Source organism: Salmo salar, chromosome ssa06 (assembly GCF_905237065.1).
Source record: "Salmo salar chromosome ssa06, Ssal_v3.1, whole genome shotgun sequence".
Taxonomy (NCBI): Eukaryota; Metazoa; Chordata; class Actinopteri; order Salmoniformes; family Salmonidae; genus Salmo; species Salmo salar.
Genome location: NC_059447.1, coordinates 65,610,767 through 65,635,655, shown reverse-complemented (window position 1 = coordinate 65,635,655; position 24,889 = coordinate 65,610,767). Strand labels below are relative to the sequence as shown.

General features: G+C 47.1%; 1 protein-coding gene across 2 annotated transcripts in view; it reads right to left on the bottom strand.

Moving 5' to 3' along the window:
- msra (methionine sulfoxide reductase A) overlaps positions 1-24,889 on the bottom strand; it is a 95,443-nt gene that overhangs the window by 11,120 nt on the left and 59,434 nt on the right. The window lies entirely within an intron of this gene.

Here is a 24,889-nt window from a genome sequence, read left to right as displayed (position 1 = left end):
ACTAAATGGAGAATGGAACAGGCAGTGGCTGAATCTGCTTTTTCCCCCCCGTTACAAATGGCTGTGAATGACAATACTTGGTCACGAGGCAGATTAGCAGAAAGAAAACATGTATTCTATATGGACGTATTCCTTCCTGACTGAGTGATTGTCAGAGAGGGGATGGGAGACATTCACAATGCTCTGTAATGATTGCCTAATTTCAAAATGGGAAACACTGAAAACATTTCTAATGCTTTCAACATTGACTGTCAGGATAAGAGTCTGTGGTATCAAGTAGATGGATAGAGAAGGAGGAAATGGACTCATCTTCCTCGTACGAGACAGTCAGGTCATTCAAACAGAGGTAATATCCTCATGTGCATGCCTGCGTGTATTATTCATTATGTTTCTGCATGCAGTGTCTATGCAGTGTCTATGCAGTGTCTATGTAGTGTCTATGCAGTGTCTATGTAGTGTCTATGCAGTGTTTGTGCCGTGTCTATGTAGTGTCTATGCAGTGTCTATGTAGTGTCTACGTAGTGTCTATGCAGTGTGTGTGCAATGTCTATGTAGTGTCTATGTAGTGTCTTTGTGCATGTGTGCGTATGTAGTGTATGCGTGTGTGCATGCGTGCGAGTGTGTTCTGCGTGCCTGGCTTTGTTCATGTGTGTGTGCTCTGTGCTGCTGGCGCGGAGTGTGGCTTCACTGGAGAGGAAGATGGCATGGCTCCCTCCCTGGCAGAGCAGACCCTCTGTCCATAATGATGTTTAGGGAAATGTGGGAGCACGTGCCAAAAATCTGTTACATACCATTTGTTCAGGTCTCCTGTGGGTACCATCAGAAAGCAAATGAAAATGGGAAAGTCTGCTTGTGAGAGGAGAGCAAAAGAACAGGAGGAAGGAAATAAGATGGGCTGCTTCACTCCTTTACTAAACGAAAGGCAGAGGATGGGAAGTGTGAAGAGCAGGCTGTAAGGACAGAAGGACGGGAGAGTGAGCGACACCAGTGAGGTAGCATGACTGTTCACACCCTGATGAGATGATGAGATGATGAGATGGGGACTGACCATCACAGCTTCACTGCCATAATAGAAGTGGAGAGATGGATGTGTGTGTGTGTGTGTGTGTGTGTGTGTGTGTGTGTGTGTGTGTGTGTGTGTGTGTGTGTGTGTGTGTGTGTGTGTGTGTGTGTGTGTGTGTGTGTGTGTGTGTGAGAGAGAGAGAAAGAGGATTTTGAGGCTATATATCATAATGCCCAGTGAGAGAACCAGGTTTCCAATGGGATATTGTGTATTAAAAACTTTGTGGGTAGAGCCCTGAATGCTGATTGGCTGACAGCCGTGGTATATCAGACCGTATACCACGGGTATGACAAAACATTTATTTTTACTGCTCTAATTACGTTGGTAAACAGTTTCTAATAGCAATAAGGCACCTCGGGGGTTTGTGATATATGGCCAATATACCACGGCTAAGGGCTGTATCCAGGCACTCCGTGTTGCGTCGTTCCTAAGAACAGCGCTTAGCCGTGGTATATTTGCCATACACCACACTCCCTTGGGCCTTATTGCTTAATTATAAATACCTGTGTTATTATACAACCAACAATCCAAGACTCTCGATGAACAACAGAGGGACCGAGGTTGAGAGAAAGATAGAACACAATGGAAAAGAGGCTGATCTAGAGTCCGTAAGTGAACAGGGAGGATCAACATGACAGATTCATCTTCCCAAGGTGGACAGACAAGGTTCCAATACGGGTGAGTGTGACCCAACGTTTCCCCCCCCGACACCCACAACAACACCCTTATTTACTCAACCTCTGTCCTCTTAACATTCCAAGACATTATGTCTGAAGGACGGAGGGAGAGGGAGTGAGCGACAGAGAGAGGAGTTTAAAGGTGAGGAGAGGAGAGGAAGAAAGCTGAGTTCGCTACTAAAGCAATTCGAAGACAGATTTGGCCGGCAGATGGTGTTTGTTAAACCAACTGGTGTGGAGCATTAGGATGTTGGGAGCAGCATGCTACCCTGCTCCATCTAAAATAGCCACAGATGGAGGGGTACAGGGAGGAAGGGGGAGGTCGAGGGGGGAGCGCCAGGGCCCGGCAAGCTGGTCAGGAAATAACGAGAGCAGCTAGCGAACGGAGAGGAACAGATAATTACCCCGACCATGGTCTCCAGTCACTCACTCATTCCACCGAGAGAGGAGAGGAAAAAGAGGGAGAGGCGAAGAGAGGGGGAAGGTGTGATCTCTCAGGGTGTGCAGGTGAGAGGCTGTCACAGCTGGAGAGCAACCCCCCTCCATCACCAGGGGGGAGACTCACATTCACACCTCTCTCTCTGCCAGAGCAGGAGATCAGACAGTAACATTGTGCCACCTACCCTGCGCAATCTCCCCCACAGTGTCCTCCTAGAATATCATTCTATATTTCATAGCAGTCCTCTTTCCCCTCACCCTCCTAAGTCTGCCATATCCCTATATCTCCTCTCTCTCTAATAGTCCACTAACTGTCTCCTCTCTCTCTAACAGTCCAATAACTGTCTCCTCTCTCTCTAACAGTCCACTAACTGTCTCCTCTCTCTCTAACAGTCCACTAACTGTCACCTCTCTCTCTCTAACAGTCCAATAACTGTCTCCTCTCTCTCTAACAGTCCACTAACTGTCTCCTCTCTCTCTCTAACAGTCCACTAACTGTCTCCTCTCTCTCTAACAGTCCACTAACTGTCTCCTCTCTCTCTAACAGTCCACTAACTGTCTCCTCTCTCTCTAACAGTCCACTAACTGCCTCCTCTCTCTCTAACAGTCCACTAACTGTTTCCTCTCTCTCTAACAGTCCACTAACTGTCTCCTCTCTCTCTAACAGTCCACTAACTGTCTCCTCTCTCTCTAACAGTCCACTAACTGTCTCCTCTCTCTCTAACACTTCACTAACTGTCTCCTCTCTCTCTAATAGTTCACTAACTGTCTCCTCTCTCTCTAACAGTCCACTAACTGCCTCCTCTCTCTCTAACAGTCCACTAACTGTCTCCTCTCTCTCTAACAGTTCACTAACTGTCTCCTCTCTCTCTAATAGTTCACTAACTGTCTCCTCTCTCTCTAACAGCCCACTAACTGTCTCCTCTCTCTCTAACAGTCCACTAACTGTCTCCTCTCTCTCTAATAGTTCACTAACTGCCTCCTCTCTCTCTAACAGTCCACTAACTGTCTCCTCTCTCTCTAACAGTCCACTAACTGTCTCCTCTCTCTCTAACAGTCCACTAACTGCCTTCTCTCTCTCTAACAGTCCACTAACTGTTTCCTCTCTCTCTAACAGTCCACTAACTGTCTCTTCTCCCTCTAACAGTCCACTAACTGTCTCCTCTCTCTCTAACAGTCCACTAACTGTCACCTCTCTCTCTCTAACAGTCCACTAACTGTCTCCTCTCTCTCTAACAGTCCACTAACTGTCTCCTCTCTCTCTAACAGTCCACTAACTGTCTCTTCTCTCTCTAACAGTCCACTAACTGTCTCCCCTCTCTCTAACAGTCCACTAACTGTCACCTCTCTCTCTCTCTAATAGTCCACTAACTGTCTCCCCTCTCTCTAACAGTCCACTAACTGTCACCTCTCTCTCTCTCTAACAGTCCACTAACTGTCACCTCTCTCTCTCTAACAGTCCACTAACTGTCTCCTCTCTCTCTAACAGTCCACTAACTGTCACCTCTCTCTCTCTCTAATAGTCCACTAACTGTCTCTTCTCTCTCTAACAGTCCACTAACTGTCTCCCCTCTCTCTAACAGTCCACTAACTGTCACCTCTCTCTCTCTAATAGTCCACTAACTGTCTCCCCTCTCTCTAACAGTCCACTAACTGTCACCTCTCTCTCTCTAATAGTCCACCAACTGTCTCCTCTCTCTCTAACAGTCCACTAACTGTCTCCTCTCTCTCTAACAGTCCACTAACTGTCTCCTCTCTCTCTAACAGTCCACTAACTGTCTCCTCTCTCTCTAACAGTCCACTAACTGTCTCCTCTCTCTCTAACAGCCCACTAACTGTCTCCTCTCTCTCTAACAGTCCACTAACTGTCACCTCTCTCTCTAACAGTCCACTAACTGTCTCCTCTCTCTCTAACAGTCCACTGTCTCCTCTCTCTATAACAGTCCACTAACTGTCTCCTCTCTCTCTAACAGTCCACTAACTGTCACCTCTCTCTCTAACAGTCCACTAACTGTCTCCTCTCTCTCTAACAGTCCACTAACTGTCTCCTCTCTCTCTAACAGTTCACTAACTGTCTCCTCTCTCTCTAATAGTTCACTAACTGTCTCCTCTCTCTCTAACAGTCCACTAACTGTCTCCTCTCTCTCTAACAGTCCACTAACTGTCTCCTCTCTCTCTAACAGTCCACTAACTGTCTCCTCTCTCTCTAACAGTTCACTAACTGTCTCCTCTCTCTCTAATAGTTCACTAACTGTCTCCTCTCTCTCTAACAGTCCACTAACTGTCTCCTCTCTCTCTAACAGTCCACTAACTGTCTCCTCTCTCTCTAACAGTCCACTAACTGTCTCCTCTCTCTCTAACAGTCCACTAACTGTTTCCTCTCTCTCTAACAGTCCACTAACTGTCTCCTCTCTCTCTAACAGTCCACTAACTGTCTCTTCTCCCTCTAACAGTCCACTAACTGTCTCCTCTCTCTCTAACAGTCCACTAACTGTCTCTTCTCCCTCTAACAGTCCACTAACTGTCTCCTCTCTCTCTAACAGTCCACTAACTGTCTCCTCTCTCTCTCTAATAGTCCACTAACTGTCTCCTCTCTCTCTAACAGTCCACTAACTGTCTCCTCTCTCTCTAACAGTCCACTAACTGTCTCTTCTCTCTCTAACAGTCCACTAACTGTCTCCTCTCTCTCTCTAACAGTCCACTAACTGTCACCTCTCTCTCTAAAAGTCCACTAACTGTCTCCTCTCTCTCTAACAGTCCACTAACTGTCTCCTCTCTCTCTAACAGTCCACTAACTGTCTCCTCTCTCTCTAACAGTCCACTAACTGTCTCCTCTCTCTCTAACAGTCCACTAACTGTTTCCTCTCTCTCTAACAGTCCACTAACTGTCTCCTCTCTCTCTAACAGTTCACTAACTGTCTCCTCTCTCTCTAACAGTCCACTAACTGTCTCCTCTCTCTCTAACAGTCCACTAACTGTCTCCCCTCTCTCTAACAGTCCACTAACTGTCTCCCCTCTCTCTAACAGTCCACTAACTGTCCCCTCTCTCTCTCTCTAATAGTCCACTAACTGTCTCTCCTCTCTCTAACAGTCCACTAACTGTCACCTCTCTCTCTCTCTAATAGTCCACTAACTGTCTCCTCTCTCTCTCTAACAGTCCACTAACTGTCACCTCTCTCTCTCTAAGAGTCCACTAACTGTCTCCCTCTCTCTAACAGTCCACTAACTGTCACCTCTCTCTCTCTAATAGTCCACTAACTGTCTCCTCTCTCTCTAACAGTCCACTAACTGTCTCCTCTCTCTCTAACAGTCCACTAACTGTCTCCTCTCTCTCTCTAACAGTCCACTAACTGTCTCCTCTCTCTCTAACAGTCCACTAACTGTCCTCTCTCTCTCTAACAGTCCACTAACTGTCTCCTCTCTCTCTAACAGTCCACTAACTGTCTCCTCTCTCTCTAACAGTCCACTAACTGTCTCCTCTCTCTCTCTAACAGTCCACTAACTGTCTCCTCTCTCTCTAACAGCCCACTAACTGTCACCTCTCTCTCTAACAGTCCACTAACTGTCACCTCTCTCTCTAACAGTCCACTGTCTCCTCTCTCTATAACAGTCCACTAACTGTCTCCTCTCTCTCTAACAGTCCACTAACTGTCACCTCTCTCTCTAGCAGTCCACTAACTGTCTCCTCTCTCTCTAACAGTCCACTAACTGTCACCTCTCTCTCTAGCAGTCCACTAACTGCTCCTCTCTCTCTAACAGTCCACTAACTGTCTCCTCTCTCTCTAACAGTCCACTAACTGTCTCCTCTCTCTCTAACAGTCCACTAACTGTTTCCTCTCTCTCTAACAGTCCACTAACTGTCTCTTCTCCCTCTAACAGTCCACTAACTGTCTCCTCTCTCTCTAACAGTCCACTAACTGTCACCTCTCTCTCTCTAATAGTCCACTAACTGTCTCCTCTCTCTCTAACAGTCCACTAACTGTCTCCTCTCTCTCTAACAGTCCACTAACTGTCTCTTCTCTCTCTAACAGTCCACTAACTGTCTCCCCTCTCTCTAACAGTCCACTAACTGTCTCCCCTCTCTCTAACAGTCCACTAACTGTCACCTCTCTCTCTCTCTAATAGTCCACTAACTGTCTCCCCTCTCTCTAACAGTCCACTAACTGTCACCTCTCTCTCTCTCTAATAGTCCACTAACTGTCTCCTCTCTCTCTCTAACAGTCCACTAACTGTCACCTCTCTCTCTCTAATAGTCCACTAACTGTCTCCTCTCTCTCTAACAGTCCACTAACTGTCTCCTCTCTCTCTAACAGTCCACTAACTGTCTCCTCTCTCTCTAACAGTCCACTAACTGTCTCCTCTCTCTCTAACAGTCCACTAACTGTCTCCTCTCTCTCTAACAGCCCACTAACTGTCTCCTCTCGCTCTAACAGTCCACTAACTGTCACCTCTCTCTCTAACAGCCCACTAACTGTCTCCTCTCTCTCTAACAGTCCACTAACTGTCTCCTCTCTCTCTAACAGTCCACTAACTCTCTCCAACAGTCCACTAACTGTCTCCTCTCTCTCTAACAGTCCACTAACTGCCTCCTCTCTCTCTAACAGTCCACTAACTGTCTCCTCTCTCTCTAACAGTCCACTAACTCTCTCCTCTCTCTCTAACAGTCCACTAACTGGCTCCTCTCTCTCTAACAGTCCACTAACTGTCTCCTCTCTCTCTAACAGTCCACTAACTGTCTCCTCTCTCTCTAACAGTCCACTAACTGTCTCCTCTCTCTCTAACAGTCCACTAACTGTCTCCTCTCTCTCTAACAGCCCACTAACTGTCTCCTCTCTCTCTAACAGTCCACTAACTGTCTCCTCTCTCTCTCTAACAGTCCACTAACTGCCTCCTCTCTCTCTAACAGTCCACTAACTGTCTCCTCTCTCTCTCTAACAGTCCACTAACTGTCTCCTCTCTCTCTAACAGTCCACTAACTCTCTCCTCTCTCTCTAACAGTCCACTAACTGTCTCCTCTCTCTCTAACAGTCCACTAACTGTCTCCTCTCTCTCTAACACTTCACTAACTGTCTCCTCTCTCTCTAATAGTTCACTAACTGTCTCCTCTCTCTCTAACAGTCCACTAACTGCCTCCTCTCTCTCTAACAGTCCACTAACTGTCTCCTCTCTCTCTAACAGTTCACTAACTGTCTCCTCTCTCTCTAATAGTTCACTAACTGTCTCCTCTCTCTCTAACAGCCCACTAACTGTCTCCTCTCTCTCTAACAGTCCACTAACTGTCTCCTCTCTCTCTAATAGTTCACTAACTGCCTCCTCTCTCTCTAACAGTCCACTAACTGTCTCCTCTCTCTCTAACAGTCCACTAACTGTCTCCTCTCTCTCTAACAGTCCACTAACTGCCTCCTCTCTCTCTAACAGTCCACTAACTGTTTCCTCTCTCTCTAACAGTCCACTAACTGTCTCTTCTCCCTCTAACAGTCCACTAACTGTCTCCTCTCTCTCTAACAGTCCACTAACTGTCACCTCTCTCTCTCTAATAGTCCACTAACTGTCTCCTCTCTCTCTAACAGTCCACTAACTGTCTCCTCTCTCTCTAACAGTCCACTAACTGTCTCTTCTCTCTCTAACAGTCCACTAACTGTCTCCCCTCTCTCTAACAGTCCACTAACTGTCACCTCTCTCTCTCTCTAATAGTCCACTAACTGTCTCCCCTCTCTCTAACAGTCCACTAACTGTCACCTCTCTCTCTCTCTAATAGTCCACTAACTGTCTCCTCTCTCTCTCTAACAGTCCACTAACTGTCTCCTCTCTCTCTAACAGTCCACTAACTGTCACCTCTCTCTCTCTCTAATAGTCCACTAACTGTCTCTTCTCTCTCTAACAGTCCACTAACTGTCTCCCCTCTCTCTAACAGTCCACTAACTGTCACCTCTCTCTCTCTAATAGTCCACTAACTGTCTCCTCTCTCTCTAACAGTCCACTAACTGTCACCTCTCTCTCTCTCTAATAGTCCACTAACTGTCTCTTCTCTCTCTAACAGTCCACTAACTGTCTCCCCTCTCTCTAACAGTCCACTAACTGTCACCTCTCTCTCTCTAATAGTCCACTAACTGTCTCCCCTCTCTCTAACAGTCCACTAACTGTCACCTCTCTCTCTCTAATAGTCCACCAACTGTCTCCTCTCTCTCTAACAGTCCACTAACTGTCTCCTCTCTCTCTAACAGTCCACTAACTGTCTCCTCTCTCTCTAACAGTCCACTAACTGTTTCCTCTCTCTCTAACAGTCCACTAACTGTCTCCTCTCTCTCTAACAGTCCACTAACTGTTTCCTCTCTCTCTAACAGTCCACTAACTGTCTCCTCTCTCTCTAACAGTTCACTAACTGTCTCCTCTCTCTCGAACAGTCCACTAACTGTCTCCTCTCTCTCTAACAGTCCACTAACTGTCTCCCCTCTCTCTAACAGTCCACTAACTGTCTCCCCTCTCTCTAACAGTCCACTAACTGTCACCTCTCTCTCTCTCTCTAATAGTCCACTAACTGTCTCTCCTCTCTCTAACAGTCCACTAACTGTCACCTCTCTCTCTCTCTAATAGTCCACTAACTGTCTCCTCTCTCTCTCTAACAGTCCACTAACTGTCACCTCTCTCTCTCTAATAGTCCACTAACTGTCTCCACTCTCTCTAACAGTCCACTAACTGTCACCTCTCTCTCTCTAATAGTCCACTAACTGTCTCCTCTCTCTCTAACAGTCCACTAACTGTCTCCTCTCTCTCTAACAGTCCACTAACTGTCTCCTCTCTCTCTCTAACAGTCCACTAACTGTCTCCTCTCTCTCTAACAGTCCACTAACTGTCACCTCTCTCTCTCTAATAGTCCACTAACTGTCTCCTCTCTCTCTAACAGTCCACTAACTGTCTCCTCTCTCTCTAACAGTCCACTAACTGTCTCCTCTCTCTCTCTAACAGTCCACTAACTGTCTCCTCTCGCTCTAACAGCCCACTAACTGTCACCTCTCTCTCTAACAGTCCACTAACTGTCACCTCTCTCTCTAACAGTCCACTGTCTCCTCTCTCTATAACAGTCCACTAACTGTCTCCTCTCTCTCTAACAGTCCACTAACTGTCACCTCTCTCTCTAGCAGTCCACTAACTGTCTCCTCTCTCTCTAACAGTCCACTAACTGTCACCTCTCTCTCTAGCAGTCCACTAACTGTCTCCTCTCTCTCTAACAGTCCACTAACTGTCTCCTCTCTCTCTAACAGTCCACTAACTGTCTCCTCTCTCTCTAACAGTCCACTAACTGTTTCCTCTCTCTCTAACAGTCCACTAACTGTCTCTTCTCCCTCTAACAGTCCACTAACTGTCTCCTCTCTCTCTAACAGTCCACTAACTGTCACCTCTCTCTCTCTAATAGTCCACTAACTGTCTCCTCTCTCTCTAACAGTCCACTGTCTCCTCTCTCTCTAACAGTCCACTAACTGTCTCTTCTCTCTCTAACAGTCCACTAACTGTCTCCCCTCTCTCTAACAGTCCACTAACTGTCTCCCCTCTCTCTAACAGTCCACTAACTGTCACCTCTCTCTCTCTCTAATAGTCCACTAACTGTCTCCCCTCTCTCTAACAGTCCACTAACTGTCACCTCTCTCTCTCTCTAATAGTCCACTAACTGTCTCCTCTCTCTCTCTAACAGTCCACTAACTGTCACCTCTCTCTCTCTAATAGTCCACTAACTGTCTCCTCTCTCTCTAACAGTCCACTAACTGTCTCCTCTCTCTCTAACAGTCCACTAACTGTCTCCTCTCTCTCTAACAGTCCACTAACTGTCTCCTCTCTCTCTAACAGTCCACTAACTGTCTCCTCTCTCTCTAACAGCCCACTAACTGTCTCCTCTCGCTCTAACAGTCCACTAACTGTCACCTCTCTCTCTAACAGCCCACTAACTGTCTCCTCTCTCTCTAACAGTCCACTAACTGTCTCCTCTCTCTCTAACAGTCCACTAACTCTCTCCAACAGTCCACTAACTGTCTCCTCTCTCTCTAACAGTCCACTAACTGTCTCCTCTCTCTCTAACAGTCCACTAACTGCCTCCTCTCTCTCTAACAGTCCACTAACTCTCTCCTCTCTCTCTAACAGTCCACTAACTGTCTCCTCTCTCTCTAACAGTCCACTAACTGCCTCCTCTCTCTCTAACAGTCCACTAACTGTCTCCTCTCTCTCTAACAGTCCACTAACTCTCTCCTCTCTCTCTAACAGTCCACTAACTGGCTCCTCTCTCTCTAACAGTCCACTAACTGTCTCCTCTCTCTCTAACAGTCCACTAACTGTCTCCTCTCTCTCTAACAGTCCACTAACTGTCTCCTCTCTCTCTAACAGTCCACTAACTGTCTCCTCTCTCTCTCTAACAGTCCACTAACTGTCTCCTCTCTCTCTAACAGCCCACTAACTGTCACCTCTCTCTCTAACAGTCCACTAACTGTCACCTCTCTCTCTAACAGTCCACTGTCTCCTCTCTCTATAACAGTCCACTAACTGTCTCCTCTCTCTCTAACAGTCCACTAACTGTCACCTCTCTCTCTAGCAGTCCACTAACTGTCTCCTCTCTCTCTAACAGTCCACTAACTGTCACCTCTCTCTCTAGCAGTCCACTAACTGTCTCCTCTCTCTCTAACAGTCCACTAACTGTCTCCTCTCTCTCTAACAGTCCACTAACTGTCTCCTCTCTCTCTAACAGTCCACTAACTGTTTCCTCTCTCTCTAACAGTCCACTAACTGTCTCTTCTCCCTCTAACAGTCCACTAACTGTCTCCTCTCTCTCTAACAGTCCACTAACTGTCACCTCTCTCTCTCTAATAGTCCACTAACTGTCTCCTCTCTCTCTAACAGTCCACTGTCTCCTCTCTCTCTAACAGTCCACTAACTGTCTCTTCTCTCTCTAACAGTCCACTAACTGTCTCCCCTCTCTCTAACAGTCCACTAACTGTCTCCCCTCTCTCTAACAGTCCACTAACTGTCACCTCTCTCTCTCTCTAATAGTCCACTAACTGTCTCCCCTCTCTCTAACAGTCCACTAACTGTCACCTCTCTCTCTCTCTAATAGTCCACTAACTGTCTCCTCTCTCTCTCTAACAGTCCACTAACTGTCACCTCTCTCTCTCTAATAGTCCACTAACTGTCTCCTCTCTCTCTAACAGTCCACTAACTGTCTCCTCTCTCTCTAACAGTCCACTAACTGTCTCCTCTCTCTCTAACAGTCCACTAACTGTCTCCTCTCTCTCTAACAGTCCACTAACTGTCTCCTCTCTCTCTAACAGCCCACTAACTGTCTCCTCTCGCTCTAACAGTCCACTAACTGTCACCTCTCTCTCTAACAGCCCACTAACTGTCTCCTCTCTCTCTAACAGTCCACTAACTGTCTCCTCTCTCTCTAACAGTCCACTAACTCTCTCCAACAGTCCACTAACTGTCTCCTCTCTCTCTAACAGTCCACTAACTGTCTCCTCTCTCTCTAACAGTCCACTAACTGCCTCCTCTCTCTCTAACAGTCCACTAACTCTCTCCTCTCTCTCTAACAGTCCACTAACTGTCTCCTCTCTCTCTAACAGTCCACTAACTGCCTCCTCTCTCTCTAACAGTCCACTAACTGTCTCCTCTCTCTCTAACAGTCCACTAACTCTCTCCTCTCTCTCTAACAGTCCACTAACTGGCTCCTCTCTCTCTAACAGTCCACTAACTGTCTCCTCTCTCTCTAACAGTCCACTAACTGTCTCCTCTCTCTCTAACAGTCCACTAACTGTCTCCTCTCTCTCTAACAGTCCACTAACTGTCTCCTCTCTCTCTAACAGCCCACTAACTGTCTCCTCTCTCTCTAACAGTCCACTAACTGTCTCCTCTCTCTCTCTAACAGTCCACTAACTGCCTCCTCTCTCTCTAACAGTCCACTAACTGTCTCCTCTCTCTCTCTAACAGTCCACTAACTGTCTCCTCTCTCTCTAACAGTCCACTAACTCTCTCCTCTCTCTCTAACAGTCCACTAACTGTCTCCTCTCTCTCTAACAGTCCACTAACTGTCTCCTCTCTCTCTAACACTTCACTAACTGTCTCCTCTCTCTCTAATAGTTCACTAACTGTCTCCTCTCTCTCTAACAGTCCACTAACTGCCTCCTCTCTCTCTAACAGTCCACTAACTGTCTCCTCTCTCTCTAACAGTTCACTAACTGTCTCCTCTCTCTCTAATAGTTCACTAACTGTCTCCTCTCTCTCTAACAGCCCACTAACTGTCTCCTCTCTCTCTAACAGTCCACTAACTGTCTCCTCTCTCTCTAATAGTTCACTAACTGCCTCCTCTCTCTCTAACAGTCCACTAACTGTCTCCTCTCTCTCTAACAGTCCACTAACTGTCTCCTCTCTCTCTAACAGTCCACTAACTGCCTCCTCTCTCTCTAACAGTCCACTAACTGTTTCCTCTCTCTCTAACAGTCCACTAACTGTCTCTTCTCCCTCTAACAGTCCACTAACTGTCTCCTCTCTCTCTAACAGTCCACTAACTGTCACCTCTCTCTCTCTAATAGTCCACTAACTGTCTCCTCTCTCTCTAACAGTCCACTAACTGTCTCCTCTCTCTCTAACAGTCCACTAACTGTCTCTTCTCTCTCTAACAGTCCACTAACTGTCTCCCCTCTCTCTAACAGTCCACTAACTGTCACCTCTCTCTCTCTCTAATAGTCCACTAACTGTCTCCCCTCTCTCTAACAGTCCACTAACTGTCACCTCTCTCTCTCTCTAATAGTCCACTAACTGTCTCCTCTCTCTCTCTAACAGTCCACTAACTGTCTCCTCTCTCTCTAACAGTCCACTAACTGTCAACCTCTCTCTCTCTCTAATAGTCCACTAACTGTCTCTTCTCTCTCTAACAGTCCACTAACTGTCTCCCCTCTCTCTAACAGTCCACTAACTGTCACCTCTCTCTCTCTAATAGTCCACTAACTGTCTCCTCTCTCTCTAACAGTCCACTAACTGTCACCTCTCTCTCTCTCTAATAGTCCACTAACTGTCTCTTCTCTCTCTAACAGTCCACTAACTGTCTCCCCTCTCTCTAACAGTCCACTAACTGTCACCTCTCTCTCTCTAATAGTCCACTAACTGTCTCCCCTCTCTCTAACAGTCCACTAACTGTCACCTCTCTCTCTCTAATAGTCCACCAACTGTCTCCTCTCTCTCTAACAGTCCACTAACTGTCTCCTCTCTCTCTAACAGTCCACTAACTGTCTCCTCTCTCTCTAACAGTCCACTAACTGTCTCCTCTCTCTCTAACAGTCCACTAACTGTCTCCTCTCTCTCTAACAGCCCACTAACTGTCTCCTCTCTCTCTAACAGTCCACTAACTGTCACCTCTCTCTTTAACAGTCCACTAACTGTCACCTCTCTCTCTAACAGTCCACTGTCTCCTCTCTCTATAACAGTCCACTAACTGTCTCCTCTCTCTCTAACAGTCCACTAACTGTCACCTCTCTCTCTAACAGTCCACTAACTGTCTCCTCTCTCTCTAACAGTCCACTAACTGTCTCCTCTCTCTCTAACAGTTCACTAACTGTCTCCTCTCTCTCTAATAGTTCACTAACTGTCTCCTCTCTCTCTAACAGTCCACTAACTGTCTCCTCTCTCTCTAACAGTCCACTAACTGTCTCCTCTCTCTCTAACAGTCCACTAACTGTCTCCTCTCTCTCTAACAGTTCACTAACTGTCTCCTCTCTCTCTAATAGTTCACTAACTGTCTCCTCTCTCTCTAACAGTCCACTAACTGTCTCCTCTCTCTCTAACAGTCCACTAACTGTCTCCTCTCTCTCTAACAGTCCACTAACTGCCTCCTCTCTCTCTAACAGTCCACTAACTGTTTCCTCTCTCTCTAACAGTCCACTAACTGTCTCCTCTCTCTCTAACAGTCCACTAACTGTCTCTTCTCCCTCTAACAGTCCACTAACTGTCTCCTCTCTCTCTAACAGTCCACTAACTGTCTCTTCTCCCTCTAACAGTCCACTAACTGTCTCCTCTCTCTCTAACAGTCCACTAACTGTCACCTCTCTCTCTCTAATAGTCCACTAACTGTCTCCTCTCTCTCTAACAGTCCACTAACTGTCTCCTCTCTCTCTAACAGTCCACTAACTGTCTCTTCTCTCTCTAACAGTCCACTAACTGTCTCCTCTCTCTCTCTAACAGTCCACTAACTGTCACCTCTCTCTCTAAAAGTCCACAAACTGTCTCCTCTCTCTCTAACAGTCCACTAACTGTCTCCTCTCTCTCTAACAGTCCACTAACTGTTTCCTCTCTCTCTAACAGTCCACTAACTGTCTCCTCTCTCTCTAACAGTCCACTAACTGTTTCCTCTCTCTCTAACAGTCCACTAACTGTCTCCTCTCTCTCTAACAGTTCACTAACTGTCTCCTCTCTCTCGAACAGTCCACTAACTGTCTCCTCTCTCTCTAACAGTCCACTAACTGTCTCCCCTCTCTCTAACAGTCCACTAACTGTCTCCCCTCTCTCTAACAGTCCACTAACTGTCACCTCTCTCTCTCTCTCTAATAGTCCACTAACTGTCTCCCCTCTCTCTAACAGTCCACTAACTGTCACCTCTCTCTCTCTCTAATAGTCCACTAACTGTCTCCTCTCTCTCTCTAACAGTCCACTAACTGTCACCTCTCTCTCTCTAATAGTCAACTAACTGTCTCCCCTCTCTCTAACAGTCCACTAACTGTCACCTCTCTCTCTCTAATAGTCCACTAACTGTCTCCTCTCTCTCTAACAGTCCACTAACTGTCTCCTCTCTCTCTAACAGTCCACTAACTGTCTCCTCTCTCTCTCTAACAGTCCACTAACTGTCTCCTCTCTCTCTAACAGTCCACTAACTGTCACCTCTCTCTCTCTAATAGTCCACTAACTGTCTCCTCTCTCTCTAACAGTCCACTAACTGTCTCCTCTCTCTCTCTAACAGTCCACTAACTGTCTCCTCTCTCTCTAACAGTCCACTAACTGTCTCCTCTCTCTCTAACAGCCCACTAACTGTCACCTCTCTCTCTAACAGTCCACTAACTGTCACCTCTCTCTCTAACAGTCCACTGTCTCCTCTCTCTCTAACAGTCCACTAACTGTCTCCTCTCTCTCTAACAGTCCACTAACTGTCACCTCTCTCTCTAGCAGTCCACTAACTGTCTCCTCTCTCTCTAACAGTCCACTAACTGTCACCTCTCTCTCTAGCAGTCCACTAACTGTCTCCTCTCTCTCTAACAGTCCACTAACTGTCTCCTCTCTCTCTAACAGTCCACTAACTGTCTCCTCTCTCTCTAACAGTCCACTAACTGTCTCCTCTCTCTCTAACAGTCCACTAACTGTCTCTTCTCCCTCTAACAGTCCACTAACTGTCTCCTCTCTCTCTAACAGTCCAATAACTGTCACCTCTCTCTCTCTAATAGTCCACTAACTGTCTCCTCTCTCTCTAACAGTCCACTGTCTCCTCTCTCTCTAACAGTCCACTAACTGTCTCTTCTCTCTCTAACAGTCCACTAACTGTCTCCCCTCTCTCTAACAGTCCACTAACTGTCTCCCCTCTCTCTAACAGTCCACTAACTGTCACCTCTCTCTCTCTCTAATAGTCCACTAACTGTCTCCCCTCTCTCTAACAGTCCACTAACTGTCACCTCTCTCTCTCTAATAGTCCACTAACTGTCTCCTCTCTCTCTCTAACAGTCCACTAACTGTCACCTCTCTCTCTCTAATAGTCCACTAACTGTCTCCTCTCTCTCTAACAGTCCACTAACTGTCTCCTCTCTCTCTAACAGTCCACTAACTGTCTCCTCTCTCTCTAACAGTCCACTAACTGTCTCCTCTCTCTCTAACAGTCCACTAACTGTCTCCTCTCTCTCTAACAGCCCACTAACTGTCTCCTCTCGCTCTAACAGTCCACTAACTGTCACCTCTCTCTCTAACAGCCCACTAACTGTCTCCTCTCTCTCTAACAGTCCACTAACTGTCTCCTCTCTCTCTCTAACAGTCCACTAACTGCCTCCTCTCTCTCTAACAGTCCACTAACTGTCTCCTCTCTCTCTAACAGTCCACTAACTGTCTCCTCTCTCTCTAACAGTCCACTAACTGTCTCCTCTCTCTCTAACAGTCCACTAACTGTCTCCTCTCTCTCTAACAGCCCACTAACTGTCTCCTCTCTCTCTAACAGTCCACTAACTGTCTCCTCTCTCTCTCTAACAGTCCACTAACTGCCTCCTCTCTCTCTAACAGTCCACTAACTGTCTCCTCTCTCTCTCTAACAGTCCACTAACTGTCTCCTCTCTCTCTAACAGTCCACTAACTCTCTCCTCTCTCTCTAACAGTCCACTAACTGGCTCCTCTCTCTCTAACAGTCCACTAACTGTCTCCTCTCTCTCTAACAGTCCACTAACTGTCTCCTCTCTCTCTAACAGTCCACTAACTGTCTCCTCTCTCTCTAACAGTCCACTAACTGTCTCCTCTCTCTCTAACAGCCCACTAACTGTCTCCTCTCTCTCTAACAGTCCACTAACTGTCTCCTCTCTCTCTCTAACAGTCCACTAACTGCCTCCTCTCTCTCTAACAGTCCACTAACTGTCTCCTCTCTCTCTCTAACAGTCCACTAACTGTCTCCTCTCTCTCTAACAGTCCACTAACTCTCTCCAACAGTCCACTAACTGTCTCCTCTCTCTCTAACAGTCCACTAACTGTCTCCTCTCTCTCTAACAGTCCACTAACTGCCTCCTCTCTCTCTAACAGTCCACTAACTCTCTCCTCTCTCTCTAACAGTCCACTAACTGTCTCCTCTCTCTCTAACAGTCCACTAACTGCCTCCTCTCTCTCTAACAGTCCACTAACTGTCTCCTCTCTCTCTAACAGTCCACTAACTGTCTCCTCTCTCTCTCTAACAGTCCACTAACTGCCTCCTCTCTCTCTAACAGTCCACTAACTGTCTCCTCTCTCTCTCTAACAGTCCACTAACTGTCTCCTCTCTCTCTAACAGTCCACTAACTGTCTCCTCTCTCTCTCTAACAGTCCACTAACTGCCTCCTCTCTCTCTCTCGTCCTGTCCTTAGTGTGGTTCAGTAGGGCCTTACATCTTGACTGCTGTCCACAGAAAGCATCAAATCAACCCCACCATGACCTGATGGCTCTGTGTATGACACAGTGACACAATGACACTGTCTGTCCCTCGCCATTAAAACTGCGGTGGCACCATGCTGTCACCTTAAGTCGAGGACACTGCTGTCTGCCACGGTTTCTCCCTGAATCAGGTCTGCTGTCAGGCCTGTCATATCACCTTGACACTAGTCTGTCAGTGTATCTGCACTAACCTCAATAGTAACCCTGTTGAAAGGCTTATTGTGCACAGCAAACACACGCACGGACACAGTTGCTCCTATGCCATATCAGCTACTAAACAGCATATCTATATCACTATGTCCACATCAATATCTAGCCATAACAATCTCATAGCCTAACACAAGAGACACTGGAAATTGATAATACGGATAATGATAACATGGAGGGTCCTGGTAAATAGCATGCTTGCCCCGCACTGGTCACCTGTAGACAACAGCACTGATGATGCGAGAGTAGAGTCATCCTAACAATTTGATGGAGAAGGAGAAGACCAGGAGGCAAACGCCGGAGATTGACTCTCCACCACCAATTCATCCGACTGTCAGTGTGGGTGAGAAATCAGCCTGTCTGTAATTAGCTAGCTAGCTTCCCCTGGTCTGCCTGCCTACTGCTATACACCAGCTCATGAGAACAGATCTCAGTAGGCAGGCAGACCGGGGGAAGCTAGCTAGCTAATTACAGACAGGCTGATTTCTCACCCACACTGACAGTGGGCTTAATTGGTGGAGAGTCAATCTCCGGCGTTTGCCTCCTGGCTGGTCGGTCGTCTCAGCAGTGAAGAGAGGTAAGCAGCAGAACACATGGTTTACAGCCTCTGAGGTAGAAAGCTGTCTATTGTTGGCCTGTAATTGACACACTAATAGATGGGAATATTTCATACTAGTTTCTATCTTGACTCTTCAGAGGAGGATGAAGTCAAGTTTACATTTGTCTGAGATGAGGAGAAGGGAGACGGAGGGAGAGGATCTGCTGTCTGTGTGTCAGTCAGGTGCCATGCTGTGAATGGTGAATGGGACACACTTCCCCCTGGAGATCAAAAACATGCATATTACATCTGAAATGTTCACTTTCCCTCGCAGACCATTTTTTTATAAAAAATGTGTAGCAATACAGTACTGTTGCTCAAATCATGGAGTCCATACACAGGACATTGTTACAGTAGCTCAGCATATGGCTACAGGCCAGGCCAACTGATTCCAAACAGATAGTAACCCCACAACCCCTTGCCTAGAACTTTGTCCAGCTTGTCTTTTGACTTCCTACACCATCATTTACTGAAACAAACTGAGACGGCAACGACAGTTCTGTTGGGCTACTTCCTCGTGGTCCTTCAGTGACTGGTCCTCGCAGGGGAAGGTCAGTGGAGAGGGAGACCCCACTGAATGAAGTGCTCTAGTGTCCATGTGCAAACTCCTCCCTCTCTCACTCTGGATCCCCCTCTCCTCCTCCCCCCTCCCTCCTCCTCTCCGTCCCCCCTCCCTCCTCCTCTCCGTCCCCCCTCCCTCCTCCTTCCTCCTCCCCCCTCCCTCCTCCTCTCCGCCCCCCCTCCTCTCCGTGCAGCCCGGCCCTCCTCCTCTCCCCCCCCCCCTCCCTCCTCCTCTCCTCCTCCCCCTCCCTCCTCCTCTCCTCCCCCTCCCTCCCTCCTCCTCTCCGTCCCCCCTCCTCTCCGTGCAGCCCGGCCCTCCTCCTCTCCGTGCAGCCCGGCCTTCCTCCTCTCCTCCTCCCCCCTCCTCTCCGTACCCCCTCCTCTCCGTGCAGCCCGGCCCTCCCGCTGCGTGGGATGATGCGGCACCTCAGACGGCAACGCTCCGACGCAATAAATATTAATAACCCTAAACCCCCCAAAGTGGAGCGAGGGGGGGGGGAAGAACCACCAGCACCACACCCTCCCCGTCTCCCTCCACCTCCCTGTACCCCAGGAAACAAAGAGCAACCAACCCCCGCCATATTGCCCTTTCGCTTTCCATTGGCCTCGCGCACGTCCAACCACTGTGCCCCTTAACCCCCTTCCACTTTAACCCTCTCCTCCCCCCCTCCCGCCATTACCCCCTTCCTTTCCCCTCTCTCTCTATCTCTCTCTATCCCTCCCCTGACTCCCCCCATTAAGGACCCAGCCGCCAGTCAGAGCGAGCTTTATTAACCCCTTCCCTGACATCCATTTCATTACGTCGGGGGTCAACAGCTGATTAAAATACAGCCGAGGCGCCTCTCTACAGATGACCTACGACCCCAGCCAAACCCCGCTTAATTTGGTCTGGCTGGGCCAATCAGAGGGCTTGAGGGATGGGACTGGGCTAGGAGGGGTGGGGGGGTGGGGGACCCTCCTCTGTTTCCATGGCAACAGGGCCCTGCTGCTGGGTTTGCAGAAGTCTCAGCAGGGGGAGGAGGAGGGAGGAGGAGGGAGAAAGAAAGAGAGAGCAGACAATGGAGGAGGAAGAGAGGATGGGAGGAGAACAAAGAGGCAGCAAGGCCAGCAGAGGGAGTGTGTGAGCGTGTTTGTATTGTCTGTCAGTCTAGTCTGTGTGTGTGTGTATGTGAGCGTGTGTGTATGCAGCACACTTTGTCAGAGTAGTCATTGTGTAAGTGGAGGCTGTCGCTTTGTGCCCAGAAACACAGCCAACAATAGCAAACGCTAGAGTAAAATAAACAGGTGGCATTGTCTCAGACACGTGACTGGGGGACATTAGTGGCAAATGGCCTCCTTTCAGCCGAGACGAGACACAACGAGACGAGCTCCGCTCACAGATGATATGATTGTCATGGTAGATGAGACATGAACCGGAGAATAAATTAGACCCCACTCCACAACCAATCGACGCAAATGTCAAACTTCACAGTTGGAGAAAACACACGAACCCAGTAAATGTGTGTTTCAAAACACCGCCACTGTTTTCAGCAAACAGCAGAGAAGCTAACAATGTAATATAACATGTAGCAGGTGATAATGTTCTGTTAAAGGGGGAAATGAAATGATGATTTCCCTTTTTATATGTCTGGAACACCTCCAAATCTTCCTGTCCTCCAGGACAGACAGACAGATAGACAGACAGACAGACAGACTGACAGACTGATAGACTGATAGACAGATAGACAGATAGACAGATAGATATATAGATAGATAGATAGATAGATAGATAGATAGATAGATAGATAGATAGATAGATAGATAGATAGATAGATAGATAGATAGATAGATAGATAGATAGATAGATAGATAGATAGATAGATAGATAGATAGATAGATAGATAGATAGATAGATAGATAGATAGATAGATAGATAGATAGATAGATAGATAGATAGATAGATAGATAGATAGATAGATAGATAGATAGATAGATAGATAGATAGATAGATAGTATTTTTTTAGGAACTCAGTCGGGGTCTCAACTTACTATTAATAGTAACAATAGTATAATACACCAGGTAGTGGTAGCAGTTGTGTGGTAAAAGAGACACTGACAGTAGCCAATAGAAGGTCTCTCCTGCAGGGCTGCTGGGCTGTGGCACCTGGCTGCATGTGTAAATGGGGTTCATTTGGGTGAGAGACTGGGCTCTATGGGAGGGGTAGAGGAAGGGGCGATGGGATGGAGGGACATGGGGGAAGGGGGAGAGAGGGAGGAGAGGGTGTCCTCTGGTCGGCTGTGTTATTAGGCAGCCATTAGGAGAGGAGGGGCTGCAGTCTGCAGGCTCTCAGCCTCCCTCCCAGGAGCTTCATCAGCTGGAGGCAGCACTCCGTGAAGGAACAAATCCAACCCATATGCTGCACCTCCTCCTCCTCCTCCACCTCCTCCTCCACCTCTTCCACATCCTCCTTTTCTCTGGGAGTGTGCTCCCTATTGCACCGGCTTGCCCAGACAACTCAACCCCGGTCTGACGACACCTAGCCACCTCTACACCCTGGGAAGCAGCATGGGGCTCTGTTAGCCTGATGAATAGCCCAATGGGGGTCAGGTACTGTAGAAAAGGAGGGAATGGAGTGATGGGGTAGACAAACTGAGAGAAAATGTGTGTGCTGGCAGCAACTAAACATACGCTTGTTTCTATTGAAGAAACATATAAAGCGTTGAAAATGTAACTACTTAACGTTCATACCTTTCATAACTAACCAGAAACCAGATGTAGTGTATAGCTCCAAGCTTATTTCAGTCACGTCCATGTCTCAACTCAACTGTGTCTGCTCTGTGCCTCCCGAGTGGCGCAGTGGTCTAAGGCACTGCATCGCAGTGCTACCTGTGCCACTAGAGATTCTGGGTTCGAGTCCAGGCTCTGTCGCAGCCGGCCGCGACCGGGAGACCCATGGGACAGCGCACAATTGGCCCAGCGTTGTTCGGGTTATGGGAGGGCTTGGCCGGCAGGGATGTCCTTGTCCCATCGTGCACTAGCGACTCCTGTGGTGGGCCAGGTGCATTGCACGCTGACACAGTCGCCAGGTGTATGGTGTTTCCTCTGACACATTGGTGTGGCTGGCTTCCGGGTTAAGTGGGCATTGTGTCACTTGGTTGGGTTGTGTTTCGGGGGACGCACGGCTCTCGACCTTCGCCTCTCCCGAGTCCGTACGGGAGATTCAGCGATGAGACAAGACTGTAACTACCAATTGGGGAGAAAGGGGTTAATGTCACAACGTCCACAGAAGGTGGCGCCACTCCCCGGTCGGGCGGCGCTCGGTGGTATCGTCGCCGGCCTACTAGCTGCCACCGATCCATGTTTCATGTGTTTGTCTGTTTTGTGCGCACCTGTTTCTTGTTTGTAATTAGTGGGAGGGTAATTAGTTTGTCAGTTTCTTGTTTGGGGTTGTGCGGGATTGTTTTGTGTCTGTTCTTGTAGGTTAGGGGAATTTCTTTTCTGTCCATTTATATTTTAGCGTTTTGGCATTAGGGTTGCTGGGCTGCGTCCCGTGATATTCTGAAGACTTTGTTTAGTCTTCCTTTTGTTGGAATATTTTTCCCTGGCCTGGTCGGCTTTATATTTTGGACTTGTTTTTTTCCTTCATTAAAACATTTACGTGTTTCACGTACCTGAGTCTCCTGCGCCTGACTTCACCCCTCCTGCAGAATTATTATTTGACGGTTAAAAAAAATAAAAACTGTCTGCTCTGCTCTGTTCTGCCGATGAAGAGGTGGAGTATTGCTCATTCAGACGAACTCGACGAGTCTTCCTCTCATCTTTGCACAAAGACAGTACAGCAGCCCTTCATCTGAATCCAGCAGCTCAACAATAGAACCATGAAGGTATCCAGACATTCAAGGTCATCTCATCAACAATCTCCAGTGAGATTCAACTGTCAATAGAGACAAGGACACGTCTTTATCCATCTCACAGACCAACATCATATGGCTTACATAGAATCCCTCCGCTCCCATAAGGAACAAAGGACAGAGAAGAAGGGCCAGCGAAATGGAGAGCGAGGCGAGGGCGGAAAGCAGGCGAGAGAAAGGATAGAGGATACAGAATTAATCAAGACGAGAGAAGAGCAGTAAGGTTGTAGAGAGAAGATAGAAAGAGAGAGAGAGAAGAGCAGTAAGGATGTAGAGAGAAGATAGAAAGAGAGAGAGAAGAGCAGTAAGGTTGTAGAGAGAAGATAGAAAGAGAGAGAGAAGAGCAGTAAGGTTGTAGAGAGAAGATAGAAAGAGAGAGAGAGAAGAGCAGTAAGGATGTAGAGAGAAAATAGAAAGAGAGAGAGAAGAGAAGTAAGGTTGTAGAGAGAAGATAGAAAGAGAGAGAGAAGAGCAGTAAGGTTGTAGAGAGAAGATAGAAAGAGAGAGAGAAGAGCAGTAAGGATGTAGAGAGAAGATAGAAAGAGAGAGAGAAGAGCAGTAAGGTTGTAGAGAGAAGATAGAAAGAGAGAGAGAAGAGCAGTAAGGATGTAGAGAGAAGATAGAAAGAGAGAGAGAAGAGCAGTAAGGTTGTAGAGAGAAGATAGAAAGAGAGAGAGAGAAGAGCAGTAAGGTTGTAGAGAGAAGATAGAAAGAGAGAGAGAAGAGCAGTAAGGATGTAGAGAGAAGATAGAAAGAGAGAGAGAGAAGAGCAGTAAGGATGTAGAGAGAAGATAGAAAGAGAGAGAGAAGAGCAGTAAGGATGTAGAGAGAAGATAGAAAGAGAGAGAGAAGAGCAGTAAGGTTGTAGAGAGAAGATAGAAAGAGAGAGAGAAGAGCAGTAAGGATGTAGAGAGAAGATAGAAAGAGAGAGAGAAGAGCAGTAAGGTTGTAGAGAGAAGATAGAAAGAGAGAGAGAAGAGCAGTAAGGATGTAGAGAGAAGATAGAAAGAGAGAGAGAAGAGCAGTAAGGATGTAGAGAGAAGATAGAAAGAGAGAGAGAAGAGCAGTAAGGTTGTAGAGAGAAGATAGAAAGAGAGAGAGAAGAGCAGTAAGGTTGTAGAGAGAAGATAGAAAGAGAGAGAGAAGAGCAGTAAAGATGTAGAGAGAAGATAGAAAGAGAGAGAGAAGAGCAGTAAGGTTGTAGAGAGAAGATAGAAAGAGAGAGAGAAGAGCAGTAAGGTTGTAGAGAGAAGATAGAAAGAGAGAGAGAAGAGCAGTAAAGTTGTAGAGAGAAGATAGAAAGAGAGAGAGAAGAGCAGTAAGGATGTAGAGAGAAGATAGAAAGAGAGAGAGAAGAGCAGTAAGGATGTAGAGAGAAGATAGAAAGAGAGAGAGAAGAGCAGTAAAGATGTAGAGAGAAGATAGAAAGAGAGAGAGAAGAGCAGTAAGGTTGTAGAGAGAAGATAGAAAGAGAGAGAGAAGAGCAGATGGTTGTAGAGAGAAGATAGAAAGAGAGAGAGAAGAGCAGTAAGATTGTAGAGATAAGATAGAAAGAGAGAGAGAAGAGCAGTAAGGTTGTAGAGAGAAGATAGAAAGAGAGAGAGAAGAGCAGTAAGGTTGTAGAGAGAAGATAGAAAGAGAGAGAGAAGAGCAGTAAGGTTGTAGAGAGAAGATAGAAAGAGAGAGAGAAGAGCAGTAAGGATGTAGAGAGAAGATAGAAAGAGAGAGAGAGAAGTAAGGTTGTAGAGAGAAGATAGAAAGAGAGAGAGAAGAGAGAGTAACAGCAGAAAGAAATCAATGTATTTCCACTGTAAGCTTGGATGTATTCTCCCTCTCTCAGTCTCTCCATTGTTCTGGAAGTCATGCATGCAGCAGTGCTGGAGAGGGTGGGGTCTTAGCGCGGCAAAGCTGCTCCACATAGCTTTCCTGAAAGAGATTCTGCTGTACCTCCGCGACTGTTCTCTCCTCTCACTGGGGGAATCAGCTGCAGCATGCCATCCCTCTCAATTAAACATATGCATATGTAGGCTGCCCGGCTCCATGCATGTTCTCTGTAAGGTGATGGGCTTTGAACCTTGACTGATTCTCTCTGGAGAGACGGGTGTGTTGCAGCAAGCTTTTAATGTGACTGGTGACTGATGCAGCCTAAAAACCTTGTTGGCTGGTACAATGTGCTCTGGTGTGGGTACTGAATGTGATTTATTTGGGGGGGGGGGGGGGAATAGATTTTCTTCCACACCAAGCTTTTGTTTCTAGAACATCTCTAGAGAACTGATTATT